Raw genomic sequence first — 6193 nt, forward strand, 5'->3', positions numbered from 1 at the left:
CACCACTCTGGGTACTCATATCGAACCCAGCCAGTGGTCCGTGTTGGCCCATCGTGTTGTAGCCGCATCGTCGGGGTCGTCTGCCATTGTGGGGCACATCGACGGGGTTGAGGTGCGCATCCTGGTCGATACGGGAGCATCGGCGACCATTATTTCGGAATTGATTTACAATATTCTCCCTGTCCAGAGCCGTCCTTTGATGCCCGTTAACATGCCATTCTATGCTGCTAATGGGGGCTCACTTGGCATCATTGGACAAATTCGAGCCCAAATTTGTATCGGGGATATTAAATTGTCTGGGCCGATTTTTGTTTCCTCCTCGCTGGCGGTTCCGTGCCTGCTGGGGACGGACTTCCTGGCCAAAATGCCGATTAGGATATTAATCGACCAGGGATACATCGAGCTCCCGTCGGGCCGACGCATGGCGTTTCTACCATCCCCCGTTACGAGTCGGACGGCGTTCGTGACGGTGCCGGCGTTCGTAGATAGAACGGTGCGCGTTCCTCCGGGGGCACAAATGTTGATTCCTTTGAAACTTCGGCGGCCTTTCGCTAAGGGCGTTGGGGCCCAGGGGGTTCTGCTGGGGCCGTCTAGGGCCGGGGTTAGTGGACCTCATTTACTTCCGGCCCAGACCATAGTGAGAGGGGACGGAGACCCCTTCATCGCGGTCCTCAATGTGGGCTCGCAGATGGTGGTGGTCCCACAGGGGACCGTGCTTGCTCACGCAACGCCGGTGCCCTGTGAGGAACCCGTCGCGAATCACGTGAGCGCTGTCCCTGCGCCGCGACCACATTCGGACAGCGATGAAGGGTGGCTCGAGGCACTTTGTGCGGGATCGACGGACCTGTCAAATTCAGAGCGTCAACAGCTTAAAACATTACTGCGGGAATTTTCCGACGTTTTCAGTCGGGACAAATATGATTTGGGCTGCACTCATCTGCTGCGTCACCATATTGATACGGGTGACAGCGCGCCAATACGCCAGAATCCTTTTCAGTTAAGTCCCGCCGAAAAGGACCATGTCAAATCGGCTGTTGATGACATGTTAGCCGCCGACATCATTTCTCCTTCCACCAGCCCTTGGGAAGCGCCGATCGTCCTAGTTAAGAAACAGGACGGCTCGTTGCGGTTTTGCGTTGATTTTCGGCACCTTAACAAAATTTTGGTGGCCGACGCATACCCGCTCCCACGGATGGACGAATCGCTTGACGCCTTGGCGGGAGCGCGATTCTTCTCCACATTGGATTTACTTTCGGGATTCTGGCAGCTTCCTCTGGATGATGATTCAAAGCCTAAAACTGCCTTCCGCACACCGCACGGCCTGTTCCAATTCAACCGGTTGCCGATGGGACTCCACTCAGCGCCGGCAACTTTCCAGCGTTTGATGGAATTAGTTTTGGCTGGATTGCAATGGGACTCGTGCTTGATTTATTTGGATGACGTTATCGTCTTTAGTAAAACATTTGACGAACATCTCCAGAGGTTGCGGGCGGTTTTCCAAAAGATGCGGGCTGCTAATTTGAAATTCAAACCCCAAAAATGTCATCTATTACGTGAATCGGTGCGTTATTTGGGACACATCGTGGGACGCTCAGGTATTGCTACCGATCCCGCCAAAACGCAGTGCGTCAGCTCCTGGCCGACTCCCACCTCGGTGGGGGAGGTCAGGAGTTTCATTGGCTTCGCGTCCTATTACCGACGATTTGTCGCGGATTTTGTGACGATTGCGAAACCCCTACACGCTTTAACGTCAAAAGGGGTTCGGTTCCACTGGGGACAGGAGGAGGAGGCTGCTTTCCGCTCCCTTCGGGACGCTCTGGTGAAAGCTCCTCCCTTGGTTTACCCCGATTTTTCTAGGCCCTTTTTGCTTGACACCGATGCGAGCAACACGGGTATTGGGGGCGTGCTTTCCCAGGTGGTTGACGGCGTGGAACGGGTGGTCGCGTACGGTAGTCGGGTGTTGTCTCCTGCGGAGCAGAGATATTGTGTCACCCGTCGGGAACTGTTGGCAATTGTCTATTTCATCCAACAGTATCGCCCATATCTGTACGGTCGGCATTTCACCGTCCGCACAGATCATGCGGCACTACAGTACGCCCTGCGAGTTCAACTACCATCGGGACAATTGTCTCGATGGTTGGAGATTCTCCAGGACTTTGATTTTGAAACCACCTACCGTAAGGGCGTTCGCCACACCAATGCGGACGCTCTGTCGCGCATGCCAACCACCTCCGAATGTGCATGCCTCCTGGGGTCTGGACGTTGCAGGCCTCCGGGGGACATATCGGTTCCGGTCTTGGCGGCCGCCGACGACGACGAAACATTGATTACTAATTCGATTGCACAACAGGGAAAAGATTCCCTGTTGGGGTTGCCCGTCACTGAATGGGGGCGCCTCCAGATGGAGGATACCTCCCTCCTCGGGTGGCGTCGTCGCGTCGGCGGTGCTGGGCGGGGGAGGGGTGATGCCGACGCATGGGAAATGGTGCAAGGTCTGCTGATGCATTGGGATGGGAAATCCCGTCGACACCGGCTGGTGGTCCCTTCTGGGTTGCGGGGCAAGGTAGTGTGGACCGCTCACGAGCGCCTCCTACACCTGGGGACTCAAAAGACCCTCGCCTTGCTCCAACTTGATTTTTTTTGGCCAGGCATGACGAGGGATGTCGGGGATTTATTGGGGTCATGCCCTCGGTGCGCGCAACGAAAACCACCAGCACGGGAGTCAAACCCACCCTTGCAATCAATCAAAGTGTCCAGAATAAACGAGCTTGTCGCGCTGGATATTTTGGGCCCATTCCCCGCCACCCCCAGGGGCAATAGATATTTGTTGACTGGTGTGGAGTATTTTACGCGCTGGCCTATGGCCTGGCCCCTTGCCAACCAGTCGGCAGCAGCCATTGTGGAGGCCTTTGTTCAGGGATACGTCCTGGACAAAGGTGCTCCGGAGCGGCTGCTGACCGACCAGGGCAAAACATTTTCCGGCAAACTACTCCAACAAGTCTGTGAGCTCCTGGGCACGAAGAAAATTCGTACCTCCCCGTATCACCCGCAAACTGACGGGATGGTCGAGCGTCTGCATCGCACCATCACGTCAATGTTGTCACAGCAGGTTTCAGACTCACAGACCGATTGGGACCTGCAAATTCAAGGGGTCTTGGCGGCATACCGAATGGCCCCCCATGCAGCTACGGGATTTTCCCCCTTTTACCTCATGTACGGCCGCGAACCTGACCCGCCTGTTCGTGCCCAGCTGCAGATCCCCGCGCCGCAGGGAAAAACTAAATTGGCTGACCATGTAAAATTTAATCTGGCCAAATTAACAGAGGCACGGGATGCTGCCATGCAAAACTCTGACCTCCGTCAGAAAGCGAATGAGCGGCTCAGACTGGGTCGGGCGCACGTGCTGCAGTGGAAGCCGGGGGACAAGGCATGGCTGCACTGTCCCCAGGTGCCACTTGCAACCTCCTCTAAGCTGGTGCGGCCGTGGCGGGGTCCTGTGGAGGTGGTCGAGGTTTTGCGCCCGCAGTGCGTGCGCATCAAATGGGGGAAGCGGCGGTGGTTCGTGCACCCCTCTAGATTAAAACCCTTCGTTGCGGTACACATCCCCACTTCACACACGCGTGGCCAAACATGTGGGGGGTCGACTGACTCACTGGGTCCGTCTCCGTCGCTCTCATCAAATGCCTTGCCGGCTGTGCCACCTCCAGGTGCATCAGGAGTGACGGGCTCACGCCCGATCACCCCTCCTGGGGATGCCAAGGGTCACGCGGCGTCGGATGAGGACTCACTCCAAGACGGACAGTTGCCACCTGACGGTCCGCCACCCGGGGTTACCCCGTGTGAGGGGCCCGCTGCAAGGACGCGCACTAAAATGCGCAGACTGTTGTGAGGCCGGAACATGTGTACATAGGTTGTGTTCATTGTGTGTTGTGTGAGTGGTGTGTTCCCTGCTCATTGGATGTACATATGTTGGGTTCGCCATGTGTTGTTGTGTGGTGGATTCCCTGCAAATTGTATATAGGCTGTTTTTACGGAATTCGTATTTATTCGGGGGGGGGGTGCGTCGGGTTGTTTCTCTTCTCGCTGCTGTGTTCTTGTTGTGTTCTTGTTGTTGTTCTTGTTATTGTTGAAAAATAGTGAGGCACACGCGCGGTCAGGGGGTAAATGCGCTTTTATTGTCATTTTTTTGTATGTTGGCAGCCGAGACGGCTGCAAGCTATGCGGGGGGGGGGGGGGGGGGTGATGTAGGGGTGTTAGAGAGAGAGCCCGTTATGCATGGCAGCTTATGGCAAACAAACACAGTGGGCGGGGCTACGTGAGTGCACGGGGAGGTGCTCTCTACGACGTCCGCGCCAGGTACCCCGGGGGGGCTGATTCGGAGTTATGATCCCCCGGGGCCCCACCCCTCAGTGGGGGGTTGGGTATAAAAGGGGATGTAGCGGAGGGCTCGGGGTTCTTGTTAAGCTAACCAGTGAAGACTGAAGACGTCTTAGCTAGAGCCCTGGACTCCCCTGGTTCGCCGTCCTTATCAGGGCCGAACAGGACCGAGCCAGCGGCGTGGTCCCGAGATCCAGAGCCGGTGCTTTTTGTCAGCGCTGGTCTGGGACTCAGGGTACCGGGCCCGACTTACCAGTGTCGGGCCAGATAGCCTCCCCTAGCCCGTTAGAGGAGGACTAGGAGGCAGGCTAGGAAGTAGCTAGCGCGTGTATCCCCAGCTAGCCGGGTGAGGGGGCCGACACCCCCTCTAGTGTTGTATGCCACAACTGTGCTGTGTGAATAAACCCGTGTGCCTCCAACTCCGGCGTCCAAGAGTCGTGAACTCTATTACATATGTAACACGTGCATCCAGTTCGAATCTATGCAGTAAATTCATGTTTTGAAGGTGAAAAAAGCACATATTGGACATGCGTACGTAACTACTTTTGAACTTGGAATTACATTTTGCTTAATTTCTAGGAGCTATATATAATATAATATCATATAACGTACATGCAACGTTGCTACGACGTTGTAAAATCCATCCTGATATACAGTATATGGTGAAACGTTATAAAAACGGTCATTTCAAACATACCCAAAGTGCAACCTTAAACAGCGCTGCAGTAACGTTATGATAAATATACCTATTGCTATAATAGGTTAGCATTATAGCCAGGCAATAACCCATTGAAACAAGGTGTTTATTGTTCAAATGCAGTTGATGTTTAACAATGTTCTACCGCATATATCTGTATTGATGAGATCAGCTCATGGTGCAGGAATGAAATTGATTGTGGCATCACTGGACCATGAGGGATTGAGACTGTTTGGGACACCCTCCATAATAAACAATAGCTGATGATTATTACGCAATCCATTCCAAATACCGCATTAAAATTGTCTTACTACTCAAGCAATGGCAGCCCTTGGCCAGTGGCAGAAATCTAATATTCCCATGATGGAATGAGAATAACCACCCCAAATTGGGATTTGTAATATTCCTATTGTAAGTCATCCTCCTCCTGGGGTCAATAAAAAGAGTACCATTTTGTGAGAAGGCATCATTCTTCCAATATAGTGCATGACATCTGCAGCTGTAATTATGTCAGTAAATTAACGCGTGTGATTTTTTTTTGTGCTAATTATGGCTGACACGTGTGCTGGAGTATTAGCAGAACAAGCCACGCGCGTCTTTGTAAGTGAATTAATTTCGGCAATTAAATAATTTGTCCAAGCTAATTGGGAAGTGCATGCATAACCATTTCATGCATGCGCTTGTCATTATGGCATTGCAAACACATTTAATTCAACAGCAGTACGGTATTTACAATAAAATGATCTCACACAGAGTATAATTAACGGTAAAGGCACAAGCATATTTAAACTGCAATCTTACTTTTCACTGCAATCTACATACCACTGCTACTAAGGATACACGTGAAAATATGCATTTGTATGTGTTTATAGTAGGTCATATGTACTAGGTTATCTTTCACTGGGTAGTGTATGGGAAGTGCTGCGTATTCCATATTGTCCTACACGGGCATCAGATACCCACTAGAATAGGCAGCAATATAACGGCAAGGATAGTTGATATCGATGGAGATGAAGTGAGGGGATATGATATGTACGTTGTTTGTGCATGTAAGACAAGTAGCTCATCTTTCGTAGAATTACTTCAATTGAAGTGATTGGGATGCTGTCGCCATTATAA

This window comes from Lampetra fluviatilis, chromosome 18 (genome assembly GCF_964198595.1).
Source record: "Lampetra fluviatilis chromosome 18, kcLamFluv1.1, whole genome shotgun sequence".
NCBI classification, from domain to species: domain Eukaryota; kingdom Metazoa; phylum Chordata; class Hyperoartia; order Petromyzontiformes; family Petromyzontidae; genus Lampetra; species Lampetra fluviatilis.